General features: G+C 46.4%; 1 pseudogene; it reads right to left on the reverse strand.

The window, feature by feature from the left end:
* Positions 1-5,257: 5,257 nt before the first annotated feature.
* LOC114621975 lies at positions 5,258-5,638 on the reverse strand (annotated as a pseudogene).
* Between the last annotated feature and the right edge of the window lie 4,609 nt (positions 5,639-10,247).

Consider the following 10,247-nt stretch of genomic DNA (forward strand, 5'->3'; position numbering starts at 1 on the left):
AATCCTACTTTAGACCCTCTAGAAGTTAGAGTCCCGACCAGGAAATAAGTGATTTGCCCATAAAGGGGCTCTGTGAGAAGCATTTCTGTAGTTGTCCCTTCTTGGACACTAGAGAGCAAAGGGCAGAACATGGAGCCCATAGCCCATGTTTCCCTTCAGGGTTATACGCCTAACAGGAAGGGGAACAGCAGGGTCTGGAACGAATGCTGTGGTTCCCAGTTTCCTCTCTGGGTACCGGGTGGGAAGGGGGCAGAGCCTGAGATGAACAGGGTCCAGTCTGATTGAGAGTGAGTGCGGAGTACCGGAGTGGGTCTTAAACAGGGCTCTTTTAGGTGAATGCCTTCCCTGTGGCGATCTTTAATGAAGCAGCCTCTGACACGATCCTTGCTTGCTCATATTGTTGCGAGTGCATACACTTTATTCGGGGTGAACCAGGGATTATATGCCTCTTGCGAGAAGGACGTGAGAATACCCAGGAAAGGAAGGTCATTGGCTGAAGACTAAGGCTACCTCATTAGCATGGGGAAGAACTCCAGGTGCCATGCTATGTGACTGACTGTCCATGGTGGTCCTTGTCCTCTCAGTTGCGTGTTGTGGTTCCAGACCAGGTACAGAGACAGGTAGGAAGCAGTTCTACTCTTGCTGTTCCCAAATTTCCGAGACTCCCAGGGTTTGGGCTTAATCAGTCTTACCAGTTCTTATGCCTGTCTGGTAGCACAGGCCCATATGCTCTGTAGGTGAAGTCTGACCATGAGGAGAGAAAAAGAGGGGGACACTTTAAGACATTCTGCCGTGCCTGGCAGGAATTCCCAGGCAGGAGCAAATGAGCACACAGAAACATCAGACACAGTCATGGACTTTATGAATGTATGTGTTAAACAGTTTACATGCATGCAATATGTGTGATTGCATCCTCTGAACAAATGTGTTGGGTACATGAGACACATGAGAGTACATGTAAGTTAAATGACACAGGGAAGTTCAAAGCAGTCAAGTGACTTGCAAAATCACCAGATTAAATAAAAAAGCTATTTCCTGACCCCCCTCCCTGACCGCGATGCTGAAACTAGTTGTGAAATTCGTTGAGGTAATTTAACACTCAGCTTGTCCTGACTGCAGGGCTGTGTGAGAGGGGCTGATACTTTCTCTGGGCTTCAGCCCTGGCCAGCTTCTTATTGCTTGTCAGATGTGCTGCAGAAGGTGAACCAATGGGAACACTTAGAACACTTAGCTGCAGATACGACATGGACTGTGTCACGATCAAACACAAAGAATTCCTCTTTCCTTACTTGTGTAGAACTCGAAGGCACTGCTGTGCAGCCCATTCTCTATTCTAAGGCACTGTCCTCGGCTCTTTAGATCCCAAGTCTATACCCTAAGAACATTGTCACTCCTAATATAATGCAGAAGAACAGAGCCATAAGGCTTTGGAGTCTAAGGGTCTTTACTTGCTCCCTCAGAGCTAGCACAGGTGTCTTCCCTGCTGTGTCACCACCTCCAGTGCATTCATAATGCCCACAGCTATGCCCGGCTGGCCTGGTCTCCATTAGACCTTGCTTTTATGGACGGGGATGAGTCCCTGAAAGCCAGCAATTCTCAACCTGTGGGTCAAAACCCCTTTGGCAGCCGACCGACCACTTCAAAATCAGGGGTCGCCTAAGACCGTCGGAAAACACCAGAAATTCACGTTACAGTTCATAACAGTAGCAGAATTACAGTTATGGAGTAACAGCGGAAATAATTTTATGGTTGGGAGTCACCACGACACGAGGAATTACAGTAAAGGGTCGCGGCATTAGGAAGGCTGAGAACCACTTTAAGCCTTCAGGACAAACCTGATGCTCAAGGGTGTATGCTGGGAGGATGGGAATGAGGAGAGAAGGCGTGCTTCTGGATCAGATCTTAACTCCTGCCGTCCCAAAGCTGTGCTCCAGCTGTAGATTTTCAGGAGATTGTAATAAAGGAGGGGTGATTCTCACTGAAGTGGCTCCCAAGAAACCTGGGTCAGAAGGCTGCACTGCGAGGCACACAATGGTTACCCCACGGATCGCTTTCTTGGAAGACAAAGGGGTAGAGACAGGAGAGAACCTTTGGCTGCCCTTGAGCAATAAGGAACGTGACGGGAGGGGTGAGATGGAATTCTAGTGCCACCGTGGTAACAGGTATTGATCCCGAGGAAGGCTAAAAGGGGTGGGTCAAACCTACAGTGGCTCATCCTGACGGCTGCACACGGATGTGGCCTTCACAAGTCAGAGTTTGAGATTTGAATCTGAACACACACACACACACACACACACACACACACACACACGAGTACACCAAGGGAACCAACTCTGAATATACATGATGCAAGAAATCTGTAAAACGTGATGACCTTTATTCAAACCCAGAAGCAAACAGCATTTAGCAAGGACACTGATGAGCCTGTGATTGCCGCCATTTCCCAAGCCTGAGAGAGGCTGTTCCAGCCCATCCCCCACTCCGCTATTATGTAGAACAAGCCATAAAATATAATGCTAAGGCACTTTGCACACATAAAATGCTACATGGCCGATACTTACTACGGCTTCCCATCATTTAGTGTCTGACAACAAATGCATACCGTTTATAATCATTTTATGGGACTTTGATGGCTGCTGACTCTTACCAAATATGGAATAGAAACTAGGGTATACATGGTAAACAAAGATCCTTCAGACAAAACTCCTTTATTATAAAAATACTTTTTTTCCCCTTCATATTGGAAAAAAATTGTTTGCTTGTCTGGAAGGTTCTTCTGAAGGTTGATACTAAGTCAATCTTTTCTTTTCTGTTAAATATTTTCCAGTGCCTCCCTTGCTTAAAGGCTTGGTCATTACACTAGCCTGTGATGTTTCTGGGAGGTGATTTGACCTCTTGGAGGTGGACCCAGTGGAAGGACGTTACTGGGTGTCTTAGGGTTACTGTTGCTGTTCTGAGATACCTTGACCACAGCAGCTGTTATAAGAGAAAACATTTTGTCAGAGCTGGCTTTCAGTTTCAGAGGTTCAGTCCTTTATCATCATGGGGGGAGGGGGGAGAACCGGGCGTGGCAGCATGCAGACAGATACTATGCTGGAGAAGTAGCTGAGAGCTTTACATCTGGAACTGCAGGCAGCAGGAAGAAAGAGACACTGGGTCTGGCTTGAGTATATGAAACCTCAAAGCTTGCCCCACAGTGACACTTCAGTAAGGCCACACCTACTCCAACAAAGCCACACCTTCTAATCTCTGACAAGTAGAACCACTTCCTAATGACCAAGCATTCAAATATATGAGCCTATGGGGGCCATTGCTATTCAAACCACCACACTAGAGTTCAGCTTTGAAGGGGATATTGGAACCCTTGATCCTTTACTTTCTTTCGCCCCTCCCCCTCTGTGTGTGTATGTGTGTGTGTGTGTATGTTTGTGTTTCCTGACTGCTACAGTGTGAGCAGCTTTGCTGTACCACTGGCTTCTTGCCATTGTGAACTATCTCCCCACAAGCTACAAGCATCAAGTACAGACCTAACTGACCATCTTGGACTAAAACTTCTGGTGCCATGAGAAGAAATAAACTTTTATTCCTTTAACTTGCTTAACTTGAGTTTTTGTTTGTTTGTTTGTTTGTTTTTTGTTTGTTTGTTTGTTTGTTTTGCAACAGTGACAGAAAGCTGTCATGATAACTGGACTTCTAGACTTGGTCACACAGTAGGAGGCTATTATGTGCTCATCGAATAAATTAATGTCAAGATGGACTGAGGCTACAAAGTTCCAAGAAGTGTGAGAGCCATCGAAATTGTCTCTCATCCTGACATGCTGCTTTGCGCTTTTAGTGTACGGGTCCAAGTTATTTCATTACTCTGCATTTTTCTAAAGGGCAAGACTGCCAGGTTTGAATATTTTCTCTTTATGTACCCCCCCCAAAAAAAAAAGCCAACAGCTTTTATTTGACATCTACGATTCAATTAGCCATTTTCTTTGGAAATGTCAGCGATATTCCATAGGCCAGATTAGAATTCTCCCCAAGCAAAAACAAACAAAGAACACAGCCTTTCAGACTCTAAGCACCCAACCCCTCAGCTTTAACACAGTAGTGTTCTCCTCCCCCCTCCCAGTAAATGACTCCTTTCAACAAGTACCCCACAACTCTCTTAGGAAGCCTTGTTTGAGGCCTGCCAGTGGAACAGATTCATGTCAAGAAGCAAACAGGTTGGGAAAGACACTGCCCAAGCTTTGACCGTTTCACACTGCAACGTGTCAAAGCTACGCGCCCTGTCCTTCCTACTGATCACAGCCTACTATGCTGTGTACCCTTGACAGTTGGGGCACCATTTGTGAGATGAGGCAAGAAACATTTTCCAACCCCCCTCCCCACCCCGGGAGCCGTTCACCTTATGCTGACCCAGAAGCCCAATCAGAAGCTCAAGAAAGAAACTGGAAGTGGCCTGAGAGAGGGAAAGAATGAGATTACTCCGTGAAGGATTATTATTCAGATTTATTTAAGGCCTCTACGTTACACCCTACTGGCTGATGCCAAGGAAAGGGAGGATGTTCTGTGATAAGGAGGTGGTTCTTGGGCTCCTTTTGTTTATTTTGTTGGTGTTTTGAAGTCCTTGCAATGGTTGCATGTCTCCAAAACCTAACTTTCAACTGTTAGACAAGACCAGGAGATTATTGAACCAACAGCTATGCCGTCATGAGCTAGAATAGCTAACATGGAGTGGGGGGTGGGGGTGAGAATGCAGCATGCTTTTTTGGGGTATATAGTTAAAGGCTAGGCAGGGAGCTTCATTTTGAGTTTAAAATAAGAGGACAAGATTGACAATATGAAATATGAATATTGAGCCCTGGCCAATAGTAAGGACTCATCTTGCTTCCCGCATCTTCAGTGTGGCTTCTCTTTCTTAGAATCGAACCAGTTCTTTTTGTTATTATCCAATCGATTTGGCCAGTGGGCAGTGATGGGCTCTTAAAGATGGTGCTCATATGCTTCCTGGCAGTTTTTACTAAGCTCTCTTTCTCCCTTAGTATCTGCTGAAATACATTTCTGTCCACAAAGACATGGATTTGTAGGATAAGGGTACTGGGATCGTGTCTATTTGGCCTAAATTTGACATACTAGTGACATCTTAATGAGATTTGTTCATTGTAAATCTTCATTTCTAGAACTAATTAAAACCTATTCATTAACATTTATTATCCTCTGGAACACAAAGGCCTCCTCCATAGCAGCGGCATACAGAAAAGAACCAATCTCAGGAGGCAGCCACATTGCTTCCGGAAGCAGGCCCATGGGGCGGCAGTGTCATGGGTGGCAGGAACCGGGCTTTTAGCTTGCCTGACAGGCTGGCAATCTCAGGATCCTGGGCTTCATACGACTTGACCAGGTGGGCAAACTTAAGGACACCTTCCCTGTCGCAGCTGAAGCCATAGGCTTTAATAACCTCCTGCTGGATCTGTGTGGCTACGGGCAGCACAAATTGCAGCATCTTTCCCATATCGTTGCACGCATTGTCTCTAGCCTCGTCCATGCGCACGGCGTTCTCTGGGGCCGAGAACGCTTGGATCACCTCCGCCAAGACCACCTTGGCCTGCTCTGCGCTCAGGGCCACGGGCTGAGCAGAGGCGGACGCCATAGGACGCCACTCGGTACTGGAGTAGTGGGAACACTGGAGAGATCCGCAGAAGCCTGCAGCCGGCTGCTTCCCCCACGGCTGCGGGTCAGTGGAAGCAGAAAGGAAGCGCTATCGCATAGGGCGGAAGTCTCAGAGCGTGGCTCTGGCACACACGCATTTCCTAGGAAACCAGGGCCAGAGCCCCTCAGTCCACCCCTCGGCAGGGACAGAGAACACTTGCTGTTATTATAGACCAGTGAGATTGGGACTTTTCTACATCCCACAGGATACAGATGCCTTCGGTTGGTTAAAGTCCATGGGTGAGCTGGGAGTGTTAGCATGCAAACACCTCACAAGCTGCAGCCATTGACAGAGGTGATGTGGGAGCTGGAGATCCCATTTAAACCAGAACTGGTCTCATGTCACTCTTCATCCAACACAGACTTCCCCAGCTGGATGTGCTGAAGTTCCCAGTCATCTTCCTTTGCAGCCAATGAGAACCTAGCTGATGCTCAAGAAACCTGCCATGGTAAGATCTGGCCCCATGTGCTTCTCTGGGCATCTAGGCAAACCTTGGTGGTGATATTTCTGTTTGACTGAGATATTCCTCCAGCCCAACTGATTGTTTTCTCCCTAATTCCTTTTTACTCTCTACTTATTTTCCCCCAGTACGTTTGTAGAGGAATTTTAGTCCAGCAACATTGGCTGCAAGGGGTCACATCCAAAGACCTCTCGGTCCATATAATCCAGCCAGAATGCAAACATGCCCTGGATTACAGTATAATTTGGTTAGAATAAAGACACACCCTTATTACACACCTTTAATTTCTAACAATGAAGGTAAAGTTAGTTGTAAAAGGAAGTGGCCATATTTGAAAGTGATGTCTAATTGAGGGGCAGATAAAGTGGTGAATTAGAGACAGATTTAACAGAACGAGCAAGAGATAGAACATAAGAACGGCACAGGAAATAGAGGGTACTTAAGAGCAGAGGCAGAGATAGATAGATAGATAGATAGATAGATAGATAGATAGATAGATAGATAGATGGTGTGTGTAGCAGTTTTACCAGGTGGCAGGGAGAACAGGCTAGACACAGATGAAGACACAACAAACCAGAGAATGAGAAGAAACAAGAAGATTAGAACATATTGCCAAAGTTAGTATGAGGGCAAGCAGAGCAATTCAATTGGAAGCCAAGAGATGCTGGATGGAATCAATCAGCTTGGAAGATGAGATTGTACAGAGGCTAGAAGCTTCCAGGCCTAGGCCTAGGCCTAGTGATAGAATAGAGAGAGAAGTGCTCTGGGCTCAGCCCAGGCTATGTATGAGCACAGCTTGGATATAGCTCTCACCTCATCTGTCCATCTGAGAATCTGGGCCTCTCCTCTGAACTCTAAATGATTAACATGGCTGTGGCCACCATCCTGACCACACTCTTCTAGTCCGCTAGAAAGGATACTGGCCCTGACCCTGAGATAATCAAGACTTACCTTTCACTTTAATGGCAGTTCCATTTTATCACATGCCTCTCTCGTGACCAAGGAAGTATGTGAGAGCCATTCCTAATCCAGAGGAGACATAAGACTATGTCTTGTTTGAAATCCTTAAAGATGCAAGTGTCAAATATGCAAGGTCCTTGAAGAGGATATAAATGCAAATATAGGATAGATGATGGTGACGTGTCTAGTCTACATAATGTCCTCTATTTTTGTCAGTACATAATAGCTGAAGCTTATGAATAAAGAATATGCTGGAGGTTTTGAGAGGACATCACAGTATTTTAGACGTGACCTGTAAGTTAGGGGGCTGTAAGAAGAGGTGGGCAAGGACCATGCTCAGACAGGCAAAGAGGGGACAAGCCATGCACAGCAGCTGGTGACAGCACTGTGCTCTACAAAACTTCCACAAGCTCCCAGGTTCTCAGGCGGCCCATACTTCTGATGAACTAGCTTTGAATCTGGAGCTGGTATGCTCTACCACTGCCTCGGGCAACATGATGATTCACAAAATTCAGAAAAGCATGCTACTACTGTGGCAGTTTAATTACTGACTAATCAGACCCAAGTCAATGAAGAGATCCATATGGTAAAACTGATATCAAAAGACTAGAGTGTCCTTGAGAATGACAAAGTCTCTTTTGACTCTTAAGTCTCTTTTGACTCTAAGAGGACTCTGAGTCCTCTTAGCTTGGAGGACTCAGGCCCTTGGAGACTTGACAGCTACCAAAGCTGCCTTGAGCCAGTGGCTTTTGGGGTTCATATCCTTCAAATTCGAAGAATGAAGTTCAGAGACCACAGAGGGTGAGTTTTAGAAATAAGTATTTTATTATAGGAGACTTAAGAGCAAGAAGAAGAGGCAGAGCCCTTGTATAGCCAAAGGGGTTCCTGAGAGTGGGGTGGGTAGGGCAGGGTAGGGTAGGGTAGGGTAGACTGAACTTTTTTTTAAAAGGACTTGTGGCAGAAACTGATGTATGGGGAGGGGGTGATCTGGTCAGTCCAGTTGTCCCAACCAGGTGTGTAGCACCTCCTCTTCATTTTGGTCATTCGGTCACCTACAATGGTTAGGCAGACATACTCATTTTTGGGGTGTCTGCCCTACACAGTCTAGAAGATCATCAAACACAAAGGTTTAATATTTTCAGGGCTCATAGATTTCCAATGCTTGGTCACCAGGGGGTGGCTCTATTTGAAAGGATCAGGAGGCATGGCTTTGTTGGAGGAAGTATGTCATTGGAGATGGGGCTTTGAGGTTTCAAAAGCCCAAACCAGGCCCAATGTCTCTTGCTCTTCCTGGAGCCTGCAGATCCAGAGGTAGAACCTTCAGCTGCCTCTCCACCACTATGTCTGCCTGCATGCTGCCATGCTTCCCGTCATGATGACAATGAGTTAGATCTCTGACAAGATAAGCTAGCCCCAATTAAACACTTTCTTTTATAAGAGTTGCTGTAGTCCTTGTGTCTCTTCACAGTGTGTCTTGGTGTTCAGAGTTTTTAAAGGAGCTCACTGTGCAGGTATGACTGAATGAATCACTGGCTACACAACTCCTTCCAATGTGCAACTATTCTACCTCCCTGAATCCTCTGATCTTCCCACTGGTCTCCCTGCCGTGAGCAGCTTCCCTCCTGGCCTAACGTTTACTCTTCTCATTGGCACAAATTCAGGTGCAGTGCTACGGACCCCCTCTAAATACAGAGACTCTTATCACACAGGCAAGTATAAGGGCTTATGATGCCTTCAAGGAACATAGGCAAAGATCAGTTAAACTCTTTATTCTAGACTGTCTGCCTTTGTCCCTCCATTTAAAAGCTGGCAAGCTTGGGAAGCAATACCCCAGTCTCAACCATCTGCTTGGGTCCCTAATTACTTACAAGTGAGCTTCCTTTTATAAAACCGGAAGCAAGACTCAGAACAGAGGCGAAGTCACATTTTGTTTTTACAAATTTGCTCTACCATGAGGTTTCTTCTCATTCAAACTCCCCAAGGCATTTAGAATATAATAACAGCCCCACTCTCCTGGAACTTCCTGTGAACCAGCCCTGCACATGGAGCTCACAGCAGCGCTGCAGGCAGCTGGCCAGGGCCAGCCTCAGTCCAGCTGCTTCTTAGTCAGGGACTTTGCAAGGCTGTCCTGAGTGGGTGGCCCTGGGTGAATAATTTCCTAAGACCTCATCACTGTAAGGATTTTCAACACCTCAAGTCTGTAGTGTCTGCTCCGTTCTAGTGTCTCCTTTGATCCTCTGATGGTTAACATGGTAGGTCAACGGCATCTTCTGGATGCTGGGCTCAACCTGGGGCCCCCTAGACAATTGCATAGGTGCAGGAATTCATGTCTAACATACTTTAATATACCCTTTGATAGTTTCATACACATGTGCAATGTATTTGCTCATGTCTATCCCTCCATTTCCACCTCCAATCCCTCTCCTCACCCCCACAGCACATCTCTCTCTCAAGCTTACATCATCTTGCTGGTTTTAATTGTTCACAGAATTCACTCTCTGCTTCCAGTGTTGTCACGGAGTTGGGGAAATCCACTGGAGGATGGGCAACCAAACAGTAACCATGCCCCTGAAGACAAGTGACTCTCCTTACACCCAGGGCTATCGACTTCTGGTAGCTCCTTGCCTCATGCCGCATTTTAGTTGGCTTGATCTTGTGCAGGAAACCGTAACTGTTATGGGTTCATAAGTATAATGGCGTGTCACATCTGGAGGACAGCATTTCACAGCACTGCATGGTGCTGGAGAAATAGTTGAGCATTTGACACAGGCAGTGAGGGACACACTGGATTTGGCATGGGCTTTTGAAAACTCAAAGTGCATCCTCCCCTCCCGCCCACCCGTAACACACTTCTAACAAGGCCACACCTCCTAAACCTGTCAAATAGTGCTGAGTCCCGATAGTCACGGCCAACAAGGGAGGAAAATGAAGTGTTAGAGAGAAATGGGGTCTCAGGCCTCCCTGTATCCCTGTTCTTCTAGGGCAGAGCCTAAGCCGAGAAATTTCAGCCACCCAAGTCCCTCACATTTGCCAAGATCTAGGACATTGCTGCATGTTGGGCAAGTTGCTTTCTGTATGCTTTATCATCTGGAACATCAGGATTGTAATAGCACGGCTATCCTCTAAATC

Source organism: Grammomys surdaster, unplaced genomic scaffold (genome assembly GCF_004785775.1).
Source record: "Grammomys surdaster isolate TR1022 unplaced genomic scaffold, NIH_TR_1.0 185, whole genome shotgun sequence".
Lineage (NCBI taxonomy): Eukaryota > Metazoa > Chordata > Mammalia > Rodentia > Muridae > Grammomys > Grammomys surdaster.